This window comes from Propithecus coquereli, unplaced genomic scaffold (assembly GCF_000956105.1).
Source record: "Propithecus coquereli isolate 6110/MARCELLA unplaced genomic scaffold, Pcoq_1.0 Scaffold1, whole genome shotgun sequence".
Classification (NCBI taxonomy): Eukaryota; Metazoa; Chordata; class Mammalia; order Primates; family Indriidae; genus Propithecus; species Propithecus coquereli.
The window spans coordinates 13,604,052-13,627,671 of record NW_012133857.1 but is presented as its reverse complement, the minus strand read 5'-3'; the positions used below and the strand labels follow the sequence as shown (position 1 = coordinate 13,627,671).

The window sequence follows — 23,620 nt, the reverse complement described above, 5'->3', positions numbered from 1 at the left end:
ACAACATACTCACCATCAAATTGGTACTTATTGATCAACAGTTATGTACACATATGGAAATAACATTCATCGGGTGTCAGGCAGGCGGGGGGCAGGAGGAGATGGGTAAATTCGTACCCAATGGGTGCGGTGCGCACTGTCTGGGGAATGGGCACACTTAACAGCTCTGACTCGGGTGGTACAAAGGCAATATATGTAACCTAAACATTTGTACCCCTGTATTATTCTGAAATAAAATAAGGAAAAAATACTCAGTGTCACTAACCATCAGGGAAATGCAAATTAAAACCACAATGAGATATCACCTTACTCCTGTTAGAATGGCTTTTATTAAAAAGTCCAACAACAATAGATGCTGGTGTGGATGCAGAGAGAAAGGATCACTTGAACACCGTTGGTAGGACTGAAAATTAACACTACCCCTATGGAAAACAGTATGGATATTTCTCAAAGGACTAAAAGTAATCCTGCCATTCAATCCGGCAATCCCACTACTGGCTGTCTACCCAACAGAAAAGAAGTCATTTGATCAAAAAGATACCTGCACTCAAATGTTTATTGCAGTACAATTCACAATTGCAGAGATGTGGAATCAACCCAAGTGCCCATCAAGTCATGTGGATTAACAAAATGTGTTGTATATATACCATGGAGTACTACTCAGCCATAAAAAAGGATGAATTAATGCCTTTTGCAGTAATTTGGCAGGACGTAGAGACCATTATCCTAAGCAAAGTATTTCAAGAATGGAAAAACACATACAACATGTACTCTCTAATAAATTGGAACTGATGAGCACACAAGTACACAGTAGAAAGTAAAAGTCACTGGAAATCAAGCGGGGCGGAGAGGGGGGAGTGGAGGGGAAGGGCAAAAACCTACCTAACAGGTACAATGAACACTATTCGAGTGATGGGCACATTTACAGTCCTGACTCAAGCCATATATCAAAAATATCTGTACCCCCTTAATATTTTGAAATAAAAAATATTAAAGGCACAGACAAAAAAATTATGAGGCTAACCCATAGAATAAAAATATTGCAAATAAATAAAAAGATATAAGTACTGTAAAAAAAAAAAAAGACCATTAGCAGCTGCACTGCAGTAATGCATTTTATATAACTGACTCATAACAAAAGACCTAAGCCAACAGGGAATCTTAGTATGGTAAAATAAAGGGACTTAAATTAATGCAACCATAGCTAAACAACAACTACTGGTTATCTGCAAAGAACAAATTGATAATAAAAACTTTAAAACATAAAAGATCACCATAAGCTTTTGCAAAGATAGAGGAGGCACACTTTTCACTATTCCCTCTAACATATACCTTGTATATACCTAAAAACTCTGGACATTATATATAAAACAAGAGACTCTGAAAGGTAGAGAGAAGGCAACAGACCAACTATGGACTTTGAGACACACTGATGACAGTGGTGTATAAGGTTTTCCTTTTGCCTTATATATTTGCCTTATATATATATCTGCTATTTGAAGTTTAAGAAGCTGGAAACCTGGATACACCAACAGGCACAGACAAAAAGACTCGCAATGAAAGCCTGCCCTCTGGCCAAGGCACCAGAGAAGGGTCATTTTGTCAAGACAGAGAACTTTTAGACAATAACCACTATATTGCTGTCCAATACCACACACACACACACATGTGACCTGATCCCCACCCACACAAGCAAGATCAACTGGAGATACTGAACTTTCACCCTCATCAGGTGGTACAGCGGCACTCAAACCATGCACTGGGTTAATGCCAGAGAAGGCTGGATAGGGAGCCAAAACTTTCTACCCTAGTAGCTAATAACAAGCCCCAACCACACAGTGGCAGTGGAGACTAACTGGGTTACTTGGACTTCCATCCCTAACCAGTATTAATTAAACTCCATGATCCTGCTGTGGTGGTATCAGAAGAACCCAAGGACAGAGCTGAAACTGAAAAAGTATATGAAGAAATAATGGCATGCTGGTAAGAATGTGGAGCAACACTGCTGGTGGGAATGCAAAATGGTATAGTTGCTTTAAAAGACATTCTGGCAGTTTCATACAAAACTAAACATAGGCTTACCATATGATCCCACAGTTGCACTCCTCAATATTCACCCAATTGAGTTGAAAACTGATCTCCACACAAGAAAAAAATCTGTACGTAAAATTTATGCCAGTTTTACTCATAAATGCCAAAACCTGGAAGCAACCAAGATGTCCTTCAATAAGTGAATGGATAAACAAACTGTGGCAGATCCATATTAATACAATGAAATATGATTCAGCAATAAAAATAAATGAGCTGTCAAGCCACAAAAACATGGAGGAAACAACTGCATATTGCTAAGTGAAAGAAGTCATCTGAAAAGGCTACATACTGTATGATTCCACCTATATGACATTCTAGAAAAGGCAAAACTATAGAGACAATAAAAAGAACAGTTTGTTGCAGGGTTCCTAGGGGAGGTAATGAGGGATGAGGAGGAGGAGCACGGGGCATTGTTAGGGCAATGAAATTATTCTGTATGATACTGGAATGATGGATATATGACATTATGCATTTGTTAAAACCCACAGAACTATACAACAAAAAGAGTGAAATCTAATGTAAATGATGAATAATATTAACACTGTATCAGTACTGGTCCATCCATTTTAACAAATATTCTACACTAATGCAGGATATTTATAAAGGATAAACTGTAGGGGAAAGGGGAACTTTCTGTACTTTTTGCACAACTTTTCTGTAAACCTAAAACTGTTTAAAAATAAGCTCTAATAAAAACGTAAAATAAAAAAATGACAGAAAACTTTCCAAATTTGGTAAAAGATATAAACCTACAGATTCAAGAAGCTGAGTGAATCCCAAATAGGAATAAACCCAAAGAAATGCACACCAAGACACAACATTTACACTTCTAAATACTACAGCCAAAGAAAAACACCCTACCTCACATAGAGTAAAAAAACAATTCAAGGCTGGGCATAGCTGCTCATGCACCTGCACTTTGGTAGGCCAAGGTCGGAGAATCACTTGAGGCCAGGAGTTCAAGACCAGCCTAGGCAACACAGGAAGACCCCATCTCTACAACAGAAAAATTAGCTTGGCACAGTGGCACGTGCCTATAGCTCCAGCTACTAAGGAGGCTGAGGCAGGAGGAATGCTTGAGCCCAAGAGTTAGAGGCTGAACTGTGATCGCACCAGCATTCCAGCCTGGGCAACAGAGTGAGACTCTGTCTCCCCAAAAAACAAAACAAAACAATTTAAATCACTGGGGATTTTTCATCAAAACCATAAAGAATAGCAGCACCAGTCACAGTAGCCTAAAGCTCCTAACAACCCAAATATCCATCAACTGATGAATGAATAAATGAACTGTGGTATATCCACACAGTGGAATATTAAGCCATATAAAGGAATAAAGCACTGATACATTAATACATGCTAAAACATGGATGAACCCTGAAACCATTATGCTGAGTGAAAGGGGCCAGACACAAAAGACACATATTATATGATTTCATTTATATGAAATATTCAAAATAGGCAAATCCACAGAGATAAAACGATTGTCAGGGGCTAGAGGATGGAGGAATAACTGCATAGTGGGTTCAGGGGTTTCCGTCTGGGGTGATGAAAATGTTTTGGAATAGTGATGATATTTGTAAAACATTATGAATGTACTAAATGATATTCATGGTAAATATTATCTTATGTATATTTTGCCATATATTTTACTTTTTTAAAAAATATATAAAATAAAAATATTTTTAAATCATATTCTTTAAAATTTTAATTAAAAAACCACAGAAGACAGAAAGAAGTGGCACATTTTTAAACTGCTAAAACTGTCAATCTAGAATCTTATTATCCACCAAAAATACCCTTCAGGAATGAAAGAGAAATCCAAACATTTTAAGATGAAGAAAAACTAGAAGAATTTGTCACCAGTAAGTCTACTCTAAAAAAACAAAAATTCTCTGAACAGAAAGGAAACAATAAAACAAAGACTCTTGCAACATCAGTAAGGGAGAAACAAAAAGGTAAGCAAAACTATTGGTAAATACAATAGATTTTCCTTCTTTTCTGTAATTTTCTTAATTATGCTTGATCATTGAATCAAAAATTGCAATGCTATCTTATATGGTTATTAATGTATATAGAGGAAATATTTAATACAATTATATTATAAAGGGGGAATAAAGTGATATAAAGAGAAGATAAGGCTTCTACGATTTACTCCACTGAAAAAATGACAACACCAGCAGACTGTGACAAGTTCTGTATATATAATATAAACCTAGGGGTAACCACTAGAGGAGTTCTACAAAGAGATAGATTCAGAAACACTATATATCTAGGTATAGATATATATCATAATGGAATTATTTTTTAAAATATTCAAGTAAACTACAAGGCAGGAAAAAGAAAAGAAGAATAAACCATGAAACAAAAAATAAAATGCGAGACTTAAGCCCTAACACATCAATAATTATATTAAATATAAATGGTATAAACACACTAAAAGAGATAGGTAGAGTGTATATATAGGTGTCCATGATCAACATGTGTGTTGTCTACAAAAAACTCACTCTAAATATGATATAAGCAAACTGAAAGTAAAAGGATGGAGAAAGATATGTTATGCAAAAATTAATCAAAAGAAAGCAGGAGTTAAGATAAAGTAGAATCCATAGCAAAGAAATTTACCAAACACAAAAATAGACATTGTATAATGATACAGGGTCAACCACCAAGAAGACACAGCAATCATAAATGCATATGCACTAAACAACAGAACTACAAAATATGTGAAGTAAAATGATAGAAAAATACAAAGAAAATAGGCACATCTACTATTCTAGTTAAAGACTTATAAGACAAGTACACAGAAAATCAGCAATGATAAAGAAATTCAACAATACCATCAACCAACAAGATCTAATCATAATCACGGAACAGTCACTTAACCAAAGCAAAATGTGCATTCACTTCAAGTGTCCACAGGACTTGCCCATACCAAGATAGATCATATGACGGTGGGGGTGGAGGGGCACTCAAAAAGTTTAAAAGAAATGAAATAACACATGGAGCACTGTTCCCACTTACAATGAAATCAAACTAAAAATAAGTAACAGAAAGATAAGACGAAAATCTCCAAACAGTTGGAAACAAAAAAACATACTTCTAAATAATCCATGCATCAAAGAGGAATTCTCAAGGGAAATCAAAAAGTATGTTGAACTGAATGAAAATGACAAACAAAACATCAAAATTTCTGGGACACAGGTAAAGCAGGGAAATTTATGACAACTGAATGTACATATTATTAAAGAGAAAAGTTTCAAATCAATAACTTAAGCTCCAACATCAAGAATTTAGAGGGGAAAATAGCAAAATAAAACTAAAGCAAGCAGAAAGAAGGAATAAAAAGCAGAAATCATTAAAATTGAAAACAGAAAAACAAAAGAGAAAATCAATGAAACATAAAGTTGGTCTTTGAAAAGATCAATAAAACTAAACCAATTTCCAGTAAGACCGACAGAGAAAAAAATAGAGATGACACAAATTGCCGATTTCATTAGGAATGAAATGGGATATCACTGTAGGCCCTGTAGACATCGAAAGAATAATAAAGAAATACTACCAAAAAAAACCTCTACACAACTCACTGTGACAACTTATAAGGAATGGACCAATTCCTTGAAAAACACCAACAACCACTACTCACCCAACATGAAATAGATAATTTGAACAGTCACTATTAAGGAAATTGAATTCATATTTTTAAAACTCTTAAGAAATCTCCAGACCCAGATGGCTTTACTGCTAAATTCTACCAAATGATTGAGAAATTAACTCTGATTATATTTTAAAATCTCTAATATAGAATAAAAGAAGGAAGGCAATACTTCCCAATTCATTTTATGAAGTGAGTATTACCCTGATACCCAAATAAAACAAAGACAGTATAAAAAAAGAAAATTACAGACCAATATTTCTCATGAATATAGATGTAAATATTCCTAAAAAAAGTTATTAAATAGAATTTGGCAATATATAAAAATAGATATGCACTGTGAAGTTTATTATAAGGATGAAAGTCATTTTCAATATTCAAAATATCAATGTAATCTACCATATTAATATTTTAAAGATAAACCACATAATCATATTAATCACTGAAGAAAAGCATGAGACAAAATTCGACACCCATGCATGAAAAAAATAAAACTCTCAAAAAATAGAAATAGAAGAGAAATTTTTCAACTTGATAGAAAACACCTTTAGAAAACCTATGGCTACCATATTTAATGATGAAAGAGTGAATATTTTCCTCCTATAATCAGAAACAAGATAAAGTCCACTTTTACCACTCATATTCAATATAGTGCTGGAAGTTCTATCCAGTGCAATAAGGCAAAAATTAAAGAAGGAAATAAAAAGCATACAAGAAAAAAATTAAAATTCCTCATCTGCAAATGACACGACTGTCCATATGAAAAATATGAAGGAATCTACGAAAAAAAAAAAACCTTCCTAGAACAAGAGAGTTCTAAAAGACTGCAAATACAAATAAACATACACAAATAAACTGTATTTCTATATGACAGCAACGAATGTGTACACTCCAAAATTTAAAACATGTCATTTACACTCACTCAAAAAAATAGTATATTTAGAAAAAAAAAATACTATATTTAGGTAGATATCTAACAGATACAAAACTTATATGTAGAAAACACTGAAAAAGATTATCAAATATCTAAACAATGAGACATACCACGTTCACAGAAGACTCAATAAACGGAAGGTGTGAATTCTCACCAAATTGAAATACATGTGTAATGTAATTCCTATAAATATCCTAGCAAGGTTTTTTTTTTTTAGTTATACACAAGATTATCCTAAAACTTATACGGAAAGTCACAGAAACTACAACAGCTAAAAAAATAATTTAGAAAATAACAAAATGAGAATAAACAATCTACTTGATTTTAAGACATCATACAACTGCAGTAATCAAGACTGTGCAGTGTTAGCAAGGGTATGGACACACAGATTAACGGAATAGAGAACCCAGAAATAGACCCATACAAATATACACCACTAAGTTTTCACAAAGGTGCGGCAGCAATTTAATAAGGGAAAGATAACATTTCAACAAATGATGCTAGAAGAAGCAGATATCCGTATGTCAAACAAAACCCTCAATCTAAGCCTCAAACCTTCCATTAAAAATTAACTTAAAATGGATCACAGACATAAATGTAAAATCATTAAACTCTTAGAAAAAAACACAGGAGAAAAATTTCAAGATCTAGGGCTAAGCCAAGAACTCTTAGACTTGACATCCGATGGACAATCAATGACAAAAAAAATTGACTTCAACAAAATTAAAAAATTTTTCTCTGTAAAAGACCCTGTCAAGAGTATAAAAAGACAAGCTACCGATGGGAGAAAATAATTTCAAACCACATATCTCACACAGACTAGTATCTAGACTCACATAAAGAACCCTCGCCCCCTTCTACATGGTCATAGTGAGCTAGTGTCTGGGCCTGGAATCAGGCTGCAGCCTCCACAGCCACACCCTCTGCCTCTGACCAACGGCCGCCACAAAGTGAGTGAGCTTCAGGCCTTGGTGAAAATGTGTAAGCAGGATCTGAACATTCTGCACACCAAGGAAATGCACTTCCTAAGGGACTAGGTGGAGAACATCAGGGTAAAATACCACCTGCTACTCGAAAACCTAAATCAGAAGAAAATAGCAAGGAAGAAAAAACACAGTAATAAAGCAGAGGAAAACATAAAGATGCACAAACCATCAAGTAATAATGAAGGTGTGACTGAATCAGGCACTTGATGCCCCTTAATAAATGGGAGATGAAAACGTAGAGATAACCGAGGAGATGATGGGTCAGGCAAATAAGAAAGTGGCTGCCACTGAAGCTCTAAATGATGGTGAACTACAGAAGGCCACGGACTGTTCACAGATGCCATCATGCTGAATTCTTACTTGGCCATTTTGTACGCCAAGACAGCCAGTGTCTTTATCCAATTTCAGAAGCCAAATGCTGCCCTTCAAGACTATGATAGAGCCACTGAAATAAATCTTGATTCAGCTCAGCCTTACAAGTGGATAGGAAAAGCACACAGACTTCTGGCCATTGGGAAGAAGAAGCCCATGATCTTGTCCTTGCTTGTAAACTGGATTATGATGAAGATGCTAGTGAAATGTTGAAAGAAGTTCAACCAAGGGCCCAGAATATCAGAGAAACCATGAGTGGAAGTATGAAGAGCAAGAGATCAAGGAAAGAACAGAAAGAATTGAAAAGGCTCCAGAAGAGCATTAAAGACCCCAGAGGGAGGAAGAAGCCAGGTGACAAACAGGAGCTCAGTGTGGCTCTTTTTCCAGGTGGCTTTCCTGAGGAAAACGCCTGGCAATTTTCCTGGAGAAATGCCTGGAATAACAGGAATGCCCAGACTCAGTGAAATTCTTAGTGATCTAGAGATTCTGGCAGTCATGTAGAATCCGGAAGTTATGGTAGCCTTCTAGGATGTGGCCCAGAACCTAGCAAATATGCCAAAATGCCAGAACAACCCAAAAGTCATGAATCTCCTCAGTATATTGTCAAACTGGAAGTCAAGCATAATACCCTCTGATAAATAAAAAGGCATTTGCTGAAGGAAAAGCAAAATAGATCATCTAATAAATGTCTCAGTAATACCAACCAGTGTACCTCTGACCTTCTCATCAAGAGAGTTTTAATGCTTTGAAGATAATCTCTATCCTCCTGCCACAAATGTAGCAGAAGCATTTTACAGGGGCTTGCCATAAAGGTGTCCTTTCAGATAATGTTTTTCTACTAAAAATTATAAACTTTAAAGACTTTTTAAATCTTACAATATTTAAAACAAAAGGGTGTGTTAATGCCTACATTTTTCCTTATTAATCATTTTGGATGTTTTCCTTTCAATTATTGGGCAAGAAAGATACTTAAAGATGAAAGATCTATTGCTCCAGTTTGAGTGAAATAAAGATTTAATTGTGGGAGGCAAATATAACTCACTTAAATAGATAAAGTTTCAGTTGAATATATGGTTACTGAAGCATTTTGATTTGTCTTTTTTTTTTTTTTTAAGAGCCAGGGTCTTACTCTGTCACCCAGGCTGGAGTAAAGTGGCATCATCATAGCTCACTACAGCCTCAAACTCCTGGCTCAAGAGATCCTCCTTCCTCAGCCTCCCAAGTAACTGGGACTATAGGTGTAAGTTTCCATGCTCAGCTAATTTTTTGTAGAGATGGGGTCTCACTATGTTGCCCATGCTGGTCTCAAACTCCTGAACTCAAGCAATTCTCCCGCCTCAGCCTCCCAAAGTGCTGGAGGATTTGTCTTTTTACATCCTTATTTTCTTTAAAAAAAAAATTGTATCAATAAAACTATTGGAACCACCAGTATTTCAATAGTCCCTGAGTAAAGACTGGAAGTACTTGGCAAGACAGCAGCAATCTTACCACGTTTTATATTACATGTACCCCTGTGCAGGTTGTTGCATTTAAACCTTATACTGTGGTGAAAGAATAATTTCTTGTGATGCTGCAGTAGAAGTGGATACTTAGTTCTATTCTTGTCTAATATATCAAATAAATAATTCATATTTTTCCACATGGGGGACAAAACTGTCAAAATGCAACAGTTTAAGAAGAAGAAAAGTCCTATTTCCAAAAATTAAACAGGAAGGAATATTCACAAACTTATTCTATGAAGGCAGCATTACCCTGATACCAAAACCAAACAAGGACACAATAAAAAAACGAAACAAAACAAGGACACCACAGGCCACTATTCCTGATGAACATGGATGCAAAAATCCTCAACAAAATACTAGCAAACCAAATCCAACACCACATTAAAAAATCACTCACCGTGGTCAAGCGGGATTCATTCCAGGGATGCAAGGATGGTTCAACATATACAAATCAGAGACATGATACATCACACATTGACAGAATTGCAGACAAAAAAGCCATATAATCATTTCAAGAGCTGCTGAAAAAGCATATGATGAAATTCAACATCCCTTCATGAAAAAAAATTCTAAACGAAATGGGCACAGAAGTAACTTACTTCAACACAATAATGGCCATATATGACAAACCCACAGCTAATATCGTATTGAACATGGAAAAAACTGAAAGCCTTTTCAAAAAGATCTCGAACCAAAAAAGGATGCCACTTTCACCAGTTTTATTCAACAAAGTACTGGAAATCCTAGCCGAACGAACAGGAAGAGAAAAATAAAGGGCATCCAGATTGGAAAGAAAGAAGTCAAATATCCTTGTTTGCAGGTAACAGGATCTTTTCTTTTACTTTAAAATTTGTATGTAATTGTTAAGTAATAATTATATATATTGATGGGGTACACAGTAATGTTTGGATACATATAATGTGTAGTAATCAGATAAGGGTAATTAGCATCCATCATCTCAAATATTTATCATTTCTTTGCATTGGGAATGATCAATATGCCCTAGCTATTTGGAACTATATATTATGATTAACTACAGTCATCCTACAGAGGTATAGAATACTAGAACATATTCCTCCTATCTAGCTATAATTTTGTATCCTTTAACAAATTTCTCCCTATCCCTCCCTTCTCCCTACCCTTCCCAGCCTCTAGAATACTCTGTTCTCCTTTGTACTTCTATGAGATTAACTTTTCTAGCTTCCACATACAAGTGAGAAGATGCAGTGTTTAACTTTCGGTTCCTGGCTTATTTCACTTAATGAGCTCCAATTCCATTCATGTTGCCACAAATAGGAGGATTTCATTCTTTTTATGGCTGAATAGCATTCCATGGTGTATATATACACTCTTATTTTCTTTATCCATTCATCTGTTGTTAGACGGCTACACTGAGTCCATATCTTGGCTATTGTGAATAGTGCTACAATAAACATTAAGGGTACAGGTGTTTAACATAATGACTTCCTTTCCTTTGGGTAAATTCCCACTACTGGGATTGCTGGATCACATGATAGTTCTAATTGTAGTGGTGTGAGGAACCTCCATACTGTTGTTCATAATGGCTGTACTAATTTATATTCCTACTAGCCCTTTTCTCTGCAACCTCACCCGCATTTGTTATTTTTTATCCTTTTAATAACAGCCCTCATAACTGGGGTGAAATGATACTTCAATGTGGCTTGGATCTGCATTCCCCTGAGCACTTTTTCATATATTTGTTGGCCATTTGTATGTCTTCTTTTAAGAAATGTCTCGTCAGATCATTTGTCCATTTTTTAATCTATGTGGTATTTTTTGCTGTTAAAATATTTCAGTTCCTTGTATATTCTGGATATTAATCCACTATCAGATGAGTAATTTGCAAGTATCTTCTCCCATTCCACAGGTTGCCTATTCACTTTGTTAACTGTTTCCTTTGCTTCACAGAAGATTTTTAGTTTGATATAATCCCATTTGTTTATTTTTGCCATTTGTGCCAGTGCTTTTGAGGTCTTTTCCGAGACCAATGCCCTGAAACATTTTCCCCTGTTTTCTTCCAGTAGTTTTCTTATTTCAGGTCTTACATTTAGGTCTATGGTCCAATTTGAGCTGAATTTTGTACAGGTGAGAGGTGGGGTTTGAGTTTCATTCTTCTGCACATGAAAATCATTATCCCAGAATCATTTATTAAAGAGACTGTCCTTTCTCCAATGAGTGTTCATGGCACCTTTGTCAAAAGTCAGTTGGCTGTATATATGTCAATTAATTTCTGGGTTCTCTATTCTGTTCCACTGCTCTATGTCCCTGGTTTTTATGCCACAACCATACTGTTTTGATTACTACAGATTTGTAGTATATTTTGAGAACTGGTAGTGTGATACCTCCAACTTTGTTCTTTTTGCTCAGGATTGCTTCAGCTATTTGGAGTCTTCTGTGATTCCATACAAGTTTTAGGACTTTTTTTCTATTTCTGTGAAAAATGTCATTGGTATTTTGATAAGGATTGCACTGAATCTGTAGATTGTTTTGGATAGTATTATTATTTTAACAGTATAAATTCTTCTAATCTTATGAGCATGAATTATCTTTCCAATTGTATCCTCTTCAATTTCTTTCATCGGTGTTTTGTAGTTTTCCTCGTGAAAGTCTTTCTCCTCCTTGGTTAAGTTTTTTCCCTAGGCATTTCATTTTTTTGTAGCTATTGTGAATGGGTTACCTTTTTGGTTTCTTTTCAGCTAGGTCATTGTTCAGGTATAAAAACACTACTTTTTTTTGTATGTTAATTGTGTGTCCTGCCACTTTAGTGAATTCGTTTAGCAGTTCTAAGAATTTTTTTGGTAGGCTTCAGGTTTTTCTATATGTAAGATCATATTGTCTGCAAAGAGGGACAATTTGACTTCCTCCTTTCCAATGTAGATGCCCTTTATTTCTTTCTCTTGACTGACTGCTCTGGCTAGGACTTCCAGTACTATGTTGAATAAGCATGGGGAGAGTACACATTCTTGTCTTATTCCAACTCTTAAAAGAAAAACTTTCAGCTTTTCCTTATATAGTAAGATGTTAACTGTGGGTTTGTCATATATGGCCCTTATGTTGAGGTACTTTCCTTCTACACCAAATTTACTAAGAGTTTTTATCATGAAGTGATAGTGAATTTTAATAAAAGCTTTTTCTGCATTGAGATCATATGGCTTTTGTCCTTCATTCTGTTGATGTGATGTATCCCATTTATTGATTTTTTTATGTTGAAACATCCTTTCATTTCTGGCACAAATCCCACTTGATCATGGTATATTATCTTTTTGGTGTGTTGTTGGATTCATTTTGCTAGTATTTTGTTGAGGTTTTTTGCATCTGTGTTCATCAGGGATACTGATCTGTAGTTTTCTTTTTTGTTGTGTCTTTGGTTTGGGTATCAGGATTATGATGGCCTTGTAGAACAAGTTAGGAAGAATTCCTTCTAGCTAAATTTTTTGGAATAGTCTGAGAATTGGTATTAATTCTTCTTTAGAAGTTTGGTAGAACTAAGAGGTAAAGCTATCCAGTCCTGTATTTTTCTTTGTTGGAAGAGTTTTATTACTGATTCAATCTCACTACTTGTTATTAGTCTATTCAAGTTTTCTATTTCTTCTTGGTTCAAACTGGGTAGCTTGTATTTGTCCATGAATTTATACATTTCCTCTAGGTTTTTCAAATGTATTGGCATACAGTTTTTCATAGTAGTTTCTAATCGTCCTTTGTATTTCTATAGTACCCATTATGACCTCTCCTTTTTCATTTCTGATTTTATTTATTTGGGTCTTCTCTCTTATTTTCTTAGTCTAGCTGATGGCTTTTCAATTTTGTGTATCTTTTCAAAAAACAAATGTTTTGTTTCACTGAACTTTTGTATTTTTATTTCAATTATTTTTTATTTCAATTTCATTTATTTCTGCTCTAATCTTTGTTATTTCTTTTCTTCTACTAAATTTAGGTTTAGTTTATTCTTGCTTTTTTAGTTCCTTGAGGTGCATCATCAGGTTGTTTATTTGAAATCTTTCTAGTTTTTTTTTGACATACACATTTATTGTTATAAACTTGCCTCTTAATACTGCTTCTACTTTGTTATATAGGTTTTGATATATTGTGTTTATATTCTCATTTATTTCAAGAAAAAAAATTTTTTTTGAGACACAGTCTTGCCCTGTTACCCAAGCTATGGTGCCATGGCGTCAACCTAGCTCACAGCAACCTCAAACTCCTGGGCTCAAGCAATCCTCCTGCCTCAGCCTCCTGAGTAACTGGGACTATAGGCACGTGCCACCATGACCAGCTAATTTTTTCTATTTTTAGTAGAGACAGGGTCTTGCTCTTTCTCAAGCTGGTCTCACCGAGCTCAAGGGATCCTCCTGCCTCGGCCTCCCAGAGTGCTAGGATTTGCTTCAAGGAATTTTTTAATTTCATTCTTAATTTCATCCTTAACCCATTGTTCACTCAGGAGTAGGTTGTTTAATTTCCATGTATTTGCATTTCCCAAAGTTCCTCTTGTTATTCATATCTAGTTTTATTCCACTGTGGTCAGATAAGGTCCCTAATATAATTCTGATTTTTTTTTTTAATTTTTAGAATTTGTTTTGTATCTTAACATATGGCCAATCCTGAAGAACACATGTTCCATGTGCTGACGGAAAAAATGTGAACTGCACAGCTGTTGGGTGAAATGTTTTGTAAATGCCTGCTGGGTCCATTTGGTATACGGTATAGTTTAAATCCAATGTTTCTTTGTTGATTTTCTGTCTAGATGATCTCTCCAATGCTAAGAGTGGGGTTTTGAAATCCTCAGCTATTACTGTATTGGGGTCCATATCTCCCATTAGATCTAATAATATTTGTTTTATATATCCGGGTACTATGGTATTGGGTGCATATATACTTGCATTTGTTACATTCTCTAGCTGAATTTATCCCTTTATTATTATATAATGTCCTTGTCTCTTTCTATAGCTTTTAACTTGAAGTCAATTTTGTCTGGTATAAGAATAGCTACTCTTATTTACTTCTGGTTTCCATTTGCATGGAATATCTTTTTCCCATCCTTCACTTGTAGTCTATGTGCATCTTTACAGGTGAGGTGAGTTTCCTGTAGGCAGTATATAGTTGGGTCTTATTTTTCTTATCCATTCAGTGAGTCTATAGCTTTTAAATGGAAAATTTAACCTATTTACATTCAAGGATATTACTGTTAGGTGAGAACTTATTCCTGTCATTTTACATTTGTTTTCTACATTTTTTGTTCCTTACTTCCTGTCTCATTGTTTATTTTGTGATTGGATGATTTTCCGTAATGATAAGGTTTGATTCCTTTCTCTTTCTCCTTTTTGTATTGGCTCTACCAGTGATTTTTATAGTTTCACATGTTTTCATGATGGTGATTATCATCTTTTCACTTTCACATGTAAGACTCCCTTAAGCATTTCTTGTAAGGCCTGTCTAGTGGTGACAAATGCCTTAGTTTTTGCTTGGCTGTGAAAGATTTTATTTCTCCTTTCTTTCTTAAGGTTAACTTTGTTGGGTATAATATTTTTGGCTGACAGTTTTTGTTCTCTCAATACTTTGAATATACCATCCTATTCTCTTCTGGCCTGAGCTGAGAAATCTGTTGTTAGTCTAATGTAGATTCCCTTATATGTGACTTAATGCTTTTCTCAAAACTTTTAAAATATTTTGTCTCTGAGTCTTGACAATTTGACTATAATGAGCTTCAGAGAGGTCCTGTTTGGGTTGAATCTATTTGTGGTTCTTGGACTTCCTGGACCTGGACATCCATCTCTCCCATGACTTATTAATTTTTCTGCTATTTCATTAATATGTTTTCCCTTTTCTTCTTCTGGAATGCCCAATATATGAATATTTGTTCACTTAATGATGTTCCATACATCCTGTAGGCTTTCTTCATTCTTTGGTATTCTTTTATTCATTCATTCATTCACTTTGGCTGTGTTAGTTCAAAAGAGTGACCTATCTATCTACTTACTTATTTTGGCTGCCTGTGTTATTTCAAAAGACTTGTCTTCAAGTTCAGAAGTTCTTTCTTCTGTTTGGTCTAGTCTATTGTTAGAGTTATTGATGGTATTTTTTATTTCACTGACTGAATTCCACAGCTCTAAGATTTGTTTTGCTCTTTTTTATGAAATCTGTTTGTTAAATTTGTCCTTCAAAATTGTTTTCCTGGTTGTGTTAAATTGTCTATCTGTATTCTCTTATAACTCACTGAGTTTCCTTAAGATTATTATTTTTTATTTTTTCTGGCATTTCATATATTTCCTTATGATTGGTGTCTGTTACTGGATGATTCATGTTATTCTTTGGAAGTGACATGTTTCATTGCTTTTTCATGGTTGATGTGCTCCTACAGATTTCTATTAATGTGGTGAAAATGTCCCCTCTTCCAATTTTATGAAGTAGGTTTCATAAGGAAAGACATGTATGAATGGGTCTTGTAGTGTCATTTTGGCGGGGTGCACTGGCCTGGGTTCTAGGTAGATGCAGTAGTGTAGTCTTTATGCAGTTTCTTCACCTGTAAACCACACTAGTGGCATTTGCAAGTTTCTCAGTGGCCTACGCTGAGACAGTTTCTAGTGACAGTGGTGCAGCTTTGCCAATGGAGGGTTCACTGTGCTATTTCTCAGGTTGGGGGTGCATCCATGTACATGGTGGGTCAGCCAACATGGGGCCCAGTTCACTAGCATTTGGGGCACAGTGCTGTTACTCTGGCCAGGAGCACAGGCACACAGTTGCTGGGATGGCCTGAGGGTACATCTGCTGGGAACAGCCCACAGGGCAGTTTCTCCAGCACAGGGATGCAGCTGTTCAGCTGACCTGCGACTATGCCCACCAGGGGCAGACCACGGGGCTGTTTTTCAGGCAACAACAAAAATAAATAAATGGGGCTTGATTAAATAAAAAAAGCTTCTGCACAGCAAAGGAAATAATCAACAAACAGACTACCTACAGAATGGGAGAAAATATTCGCCAACTATGCATTCAATAAAGGGCTAATATCCAGAATCTACAAAGAACTCAAATAAATCAGCAAGAAGAAAACAACCCCATTAAGAAGCAGGCAAAACATATGAACAGAAGCTTTTCAAAGAAGATAAACAAATAGCCAAAAACATATGAAATAATGCTCATCATCTCTAATCATCAGGGAAATGCAAATTAAAACCACAATGAGATACCCTTAACCCTGTCAGACTGGCTATCAATAAAATGTCAAAAAGAAATAAATGCTGGCATGGATGCAGAGAGAAAAGAATGCTTATACACTGTTGGTGGGACTACAAATTAGTACAACCTCTATGGAAAACAGCATGGACATTCCTCAAAGAAATAAATATAGGCCTACCATTTGACCCAGCAATCCCACTACTGGGTATCTACCCAAAAGAAATGAAGTCATTTTATCAAAAAGACACCTGCACTCGAATGTTTATTGCAACACAATTCACAATCACAAAGATGTCAAATCAACCTAAGTGCCCATCAATTCATGAATGGGTTAACAAAATATGGTATACACACACACACCATGGAGTACTACTCACCATAAAAAGGAATGGAATAATGTCTTTTGCAGCAATTTGGATGTAACTGGAGACCATTATCCTAAGTAAAGTATCCCAGGAATGGAAAAACAAATACCGCATGTACTCTCTAATAATTTGGAACTAATCAATGGGCACACATGGGCACAGAGAGAAGTAAAAGTCATTGGAAATCAATAAGGAGGGAGGGGGAGGAGGAGAGAGTAAAATGTACCTAACAGGTACAATGAACACTATTCAGGTGATGGGCAAACTAATAGCCCATACTTAAGCATTATAAAAGATATCCATGTATCAGAAAGATTTGTATCCCCTTAATATTTTAAAATTTTAAAAAAGAAAGTCAAATGTTGACTTTCTTGAAAAAAAGGAAGTCAAATGTTGACTTTCTTGAAAAGATCAACAATAGCAACAAAAACCTAGTTAGATTTGATCAAGAAAAAGAGAGGACACAAATTCTTAAAATCTGTAACAAACAAGGGATTATCATTAAATATCTTACAAACATTAAGAAATAACAGTATAATTAAAATAACAAATTTTAAAACATAAAGTGGACAAATTTCTTGCAAAATAAACTTACCAAAATCAACAGAAAATGGGTTAGACAAACTTAATGAAGATACAATGTAAGAAGTTCCAACCATAAACAAAAAGTTTAAAATGACAAATTGGACTTTCTTGAAATTAAAATATCTTCAGAACATAATATTAAGAAAATAAAAAGGCAAGCCACACATTTAAAGAATATATTTACTAAGGGCTTGTATTCAGAATAAAGAATTCATACAACTTAAGAAAACAAGCCAATAAAAAACACGGGAAACAATTCACAAAGATGTGGAAACAACCCAAGTGCCCATCGATACATGAGTGGATTAATAAACTGCGGTATGTATACCATGGAGTACTATTCAGCTGTAAGAAACAACGGTGATATAGCACCTCTTGTATTTTCCTGGATAGAGCTGGAACCCATTCTACTAAGTGAAGTACCCCAGGAATGGAAAAATAAGCACCACATGTACTCACCAGCAAATTGATTTCACTGATCAACACCTAAGTGCACATAAAGGAATGACATTTATCGGGTGTCTTGGGCAGATGGGAGGGGCGAGGAGGGAATGTGTATATACACACATAATGAGTGTGATGTGTACCATCTGTGGGATGGACACGCTTGAAGCTCTGGGCGGGGGGCAGGGCATGGGCAATGTAACCTAAACATTTGTACGCCCATAACATGCAGAAATAAAAAAAAAACTGCAAAAAAAAAAAAAAAAACACTTTACAGAAAAAAAAGAGATGTGAAAGACCAATAAACACTTGAAAAGGTGTTTAACTTCTTTGGTCATCAGGAAAATAAAAATTAAAACCACAAGACACCACTGGCTCATCACTTAGAATGGCTAAAATTAAAATGTCTCAAAATGGAAAGTGTTGCTGAAAACATGAACCAGGTGAAACTCTCATAGTTAAATATAAACTTAAAATTTGGGGAAGGTTCCTGCCACTAACTGATAAGAACAATTCATTGTCACTAACTATTTGTATCAACAATATGATTTATGCTGAACATCTCCTTTCCTTCTGGGAGTGTGGGGTCTTGTTTCATGCCAGACAGACGCTGCCCACCTGACTAGCCCTCAATAAAAACTCTGAGTGCTCAGTCTTGAACAAGTTTCCCTGGTTAGCAACGTTTCACATGTGCTGTTACAACTTGCTGCTGGAGGAATCGAGCATGTTCTATGCAAATCTACTGGAAGGGGATCCTTGGAAGCTTGAGCCTGATTTCCTCAAACTTTTACTCCATGCACTCTTTCCCATTGCTAATTTTTTTAGTATTCTTTCACTGTAATAATTCATAGCTTTGTTACAACTATATGCTGAGTCCTGTGAATCTTTATAGCAAATCTTCAAACCTGGGGGTGGTCTTTGGAACCTCCAAACACAACAACAAATAAACCTGACACAAAATATCACCTAGCCTGCATTCCCTTCAGCTGCCACCATCTTCTCCCCCAACTACAACAACATAAACACACTAACCATAAGGCATATATCCACGGAGTACACTTAAAATATGGATATCAGGCAAATTCCATATCACAAATCCACAAACTCTCAGTAATACAGGGTAATAATTGTAAAAGTCCATTTTCAAAAAGTTTTCTGTTAGGACAACTAATATTGATGGTATCTAGAGCATCCCTTCATTTAAAAACTAAAGCATTAGATTAGGTTCCAATATGACCTGGCATTTGACCAAATCTGTGTAAAAATGAACATACCACAGCCAGAAAGTAAATTGAGAAAATAAAATAACTCTCAGAGTGAACATGAAATCACATCTTCAGAGTTTGTTGTAAAAACAATTTTTTTTATAATTTTACTGATAAATAACTGATTTACCATAAACTCACATATTTAAAGTACAGAATTTGATGTTTTTGACATATATATACAGAAGTAAAATCATGGGCACAATTAAAATAATGAACATTTCCATCAATCCCAAAAGTTTCCTCATACCTTTTTGTAATCCATCCCTCTCTTCAACATTAATTTGCAGGCAACCACTGAACTGGTTTAAAGCATTATAAATTACTGGCATTTTCCAGAATTTACATAAATCAAATAAAAAATGTTCATCAGTCTTCCACTCCCAAAATCACCACTACAATCTTATATTCCCCAGAATCTGCATTTTCTTTCTTCCTTTTCACCTATAACTTATTGTAGTAACTTCTCTGTCTTCTCTATCACTCATTAGACTCTGGCTTTCTGCCACCACCATCTAATTAAATGAGATTCTCTTAAAAATCATCAATGGCTTTCTAATTGTCAAACACATTGGCCCCTATTCAGGATACATTCTGCTAGACTACTCCACAGTACATGAAATCATTAATTACTCTGATTTTTAAAAATGTTCTCCTTCGCCAACTATGACCTTCATTTATCAGACTTTTTGCTAGTTCCTCTTTCTCTGTCCTCCTCCAAGGTGTTGGCAGTCTTTTACAGTCTCATTTCCAAACTTATGCTTTAATAGTAATAGTTGACGTAGCAAAAGGAGTAATTATTTATCATGTTCTTATCATGTGCTAAGCACTGGGTTAAGGACTTCATATAAATTCACTGATTACTCATAAGAATTCTCTAAGTAATATCATCCCCATTTCAAATACACACAAAATTAGACAACAGTATAAGGATTCTTCATAAATCCATCATTCAGTTTCAATAATTATCAACATTTAGTCAACCTTGACTCATCTATCCCCACACACATTTTTACCCACTGTAGTATTTTAGAGCAAATTTCAGAAATGATCTATAAATACTTCAATATGTATCTTTAACAGGTCCTTACTGTTTCTCCAATAAACCCTACATTATAGTTACACTGTATGACAATAATTAATCCATACCTCTGTTAAATGACAGAGTCCCTATTGCCAGAAAGACAAAGTCCAAATTCCTTAGCATTCTTTGTATTCTTTGGTATATAAGACTCCAAATATGAGTCCAACCTACCTTTCCTGCCTTATCATTCATCACTCTCCTGTACTATGCCCTAGCCTGCTTGGACTATTTACCATTCCCTAAGTATGTCTTGCAATTTTCTGCTGTACAAAACACTGTATAAGGCCCTATTCCTATCATATGGAATTCTAGGCATCCTGTTAACAATTATTGTATAAAAGCTGATCCTGAAACCACAAAATGTAAGTAAATATAAATTCTACTAAATTTTATTCTTTTCCACTTTAGCATATGTTTTATAAAAAGCACAAAACTGAAGTCAAATATCTGTTGTCCTTTTTCTTAATTTTATTTTATTCTCCTATTCATTAATTTTTTATGTATGTTCTTAAGAAAGTTAATATTTTCATGACCCTAACAAATACATAACATGATATGTCACCAGTAAAAGATAACACTATGTCTCAAAACCTTGTTTTTGTCTCTAAAATTATAAAGCCAAGCTAAATTTTACCCTACAAGTTTATGCTGCAAAAATAAAGTCCTCAAAAAAATGGAAGACAAAAAACTATCATTCTTAAAATCACTTAGTATAAAATATGGTAATATGTATTTCCTCATTACGCTTCTCGTTTACTATATAATTGTAACATGCAGTCGTGAAAAGATGAAAGAATATTTTATAATCACCCAGTTTTTCCTTCTAAATGTTATATCTTACTACAAATTATTAAAGGGGAAAAAAAGATTAAGCTTGGCAAGATTTGTCACTAAAACATTTTATAAGAAGAAATGTTTCACCATGTATTCCTAATTCAGACATTTTATTTGGGGTATTTCAAGTTTTACTTCATTATTAGTATAAATCATACATAGCCAATGATATACCTTGATAAATCATCCTTTTATTTTTCTTTAACCACTAATAGCTATGAAAAACCTATAGAAAATTTTACTTCTTATGACCATAATATTAAAACAAATAAAAGATATAGAGGAATACATTTATTTTTATAGCATTTTAAATATATGGTATCACTAAATGGTTATCCTTATAAACACTAAATAACTGGTTCCACAAAATGTCACTGCCACAGGATGAAATTCAGTTATTAAGACTTAATATTAATATTTAATTCAGTGTTAATTTTTTTAAGTTTAAGAATACAAATACAAGCTATTAACAGGTATATAGGTACATGTTGCTATAAAGAATACAATAACCCAAGAGTCTACAATGGAGTTGATATTACCAAAATACACAATCTCAGAAGTACCACATAAGCCCAAAGTGAAGAAATTAAAGAAGTCTGATAGGACAAAAATAGCTCTATCACTGTTTAGAATAGTATGATTTAGTTTCATCATTTTGATTAATTTTTCAAACCATTACTAAGACTAATCATAAAATGGCCTCTCCCACAGAGTCCAAATACTTTTGTTACAGGAAAAAGAATTTAGAACTAGGTATGAAGTTCTAAGTACTTCTGAAGTACTGAGTACTAAAATAAAGCTCTAATTACCCTGCTGGAGAAGCCATGAGGAGAAGCCACATGGAGAGAGAGAGAGACCCAGAGACTACATGCAGAAGCTTACTTATCCTGGTAGTCCAAATGAGAACAACCTTCCAGTAATCCCTGCCAAGATGCCAGACATGTGAGTAAACGTTCTTGGACATTCCCGCCAGTTGAGCCCCCAGATGCCACACATACCAGAATAAGTAACTTCCCAGCTGACCCAGTCAAGCCACAAAATCATGAGAGATAAAATGAGTATTAGTCTAATCCACCATATTTTGGCATACTTTTTTTGCACAGCAATAGATAATCAAAACAATTACGTTTACTATTTTAAGAGTGTTGTCATTCATATCTAAGGGTATTTGTGTTTTTTAAGCCACACAGTATACATCGGTTTGATAATTTAATCACAAATAAACAATAATTTCAATAGCCACAGTCTCCACAATGATCCTCAAAATACTAGTACTGGAAGCAAGGTGGCAGGGGCGGGGGTGGCCAAGATCACAAGTATTACTAAAAATAAATAAATAGCTTGTAGTATCACAAATTACAACTTTCTATTCATTTCTCAGATTCCTCATTTATTCAAGTTCTAACTTTTCAACAATTTTAAATCAAAATTTAAAAAATAAAATACAAACTATTTCCATACAAGCATACTTGAGTATGTTTCAAAATTAGAAATACAAGGAAAAAATTACCTTTGAGCAGTGGTTCTCAACCAGAGGCATTTCTGCCCCTGTGACACATTTGGCAATGTCTGGAGTCCTTTTTTGCTGCCACACTAGGGGAGAGGGAGTTACTTGTATCTAGTGGGTAGAGGCCATATATATTGCTAAACATCTGACACTGCACAAGACAGTCTCCCACAATAAAGACTCATCTGGTCCAAAATGTCAACAATGTCAAGAATGGGAAACACTGGCTAGGAGGCATTAAAATTTGAAGATATTGTTTCCTTATAATCATTACCTTAAAAACTAATCAAATTGAATGATTCTACTGGCAAAACTGGTGATTAGAACTCTGAATTTTTGTTTTGTTTTGTTTTTGAAATAGTCTCACTCTGTTGCCCAGGCAGTGCAGCAATGTCACTACAGCTTACTGAAACCTCAAAATCCTGGACTCAAGCAATCCTCCTGCCTCAGCCTCCCAAGTAGCTGGGACTACAGGTGTATGCCACTATGCCCGGCTAATTTTTCTATTTTTTTTTTAATAGTAGAGATGGAGTCTCGCCCTTGCTCAGGCTGGTCTCAAACTGAGCTCAAGCAATCATCCTGCATCGGCCTCCCAGAGCACTAGGATTACAGGCATAAGCTACCATGCCCAGCCTTTCTTTTTTAATAAAAAGATAATTTTGACATTTTCCTATATAGGAAAAGACATAGTACATCAAATATTATACTACAGAAATATATAAGAAAAGTTGGTAGTATTAATTATATGAAAGAGTAGGCAGAAAGTTTTTACAAATGCATTACTGGAAAAGAATACTCCTAACTGTGT

At 34.9% G+C, this 23,620-nt stretch overlaps 1 protein-coding gene across 1 annotated transcript in view; it reads right to left on the bottom strand.

Moving 5' to 3' along the window:
* The window catches only part of DOCK3 (dedicator of cytokinesis 3), a 681,302-nt gene that overhangs the window by 509,150 nt on the left and 148,532 nt on the right, over positions 1-23,620 (bottom strand). The window lies entirely within an intron of this gene.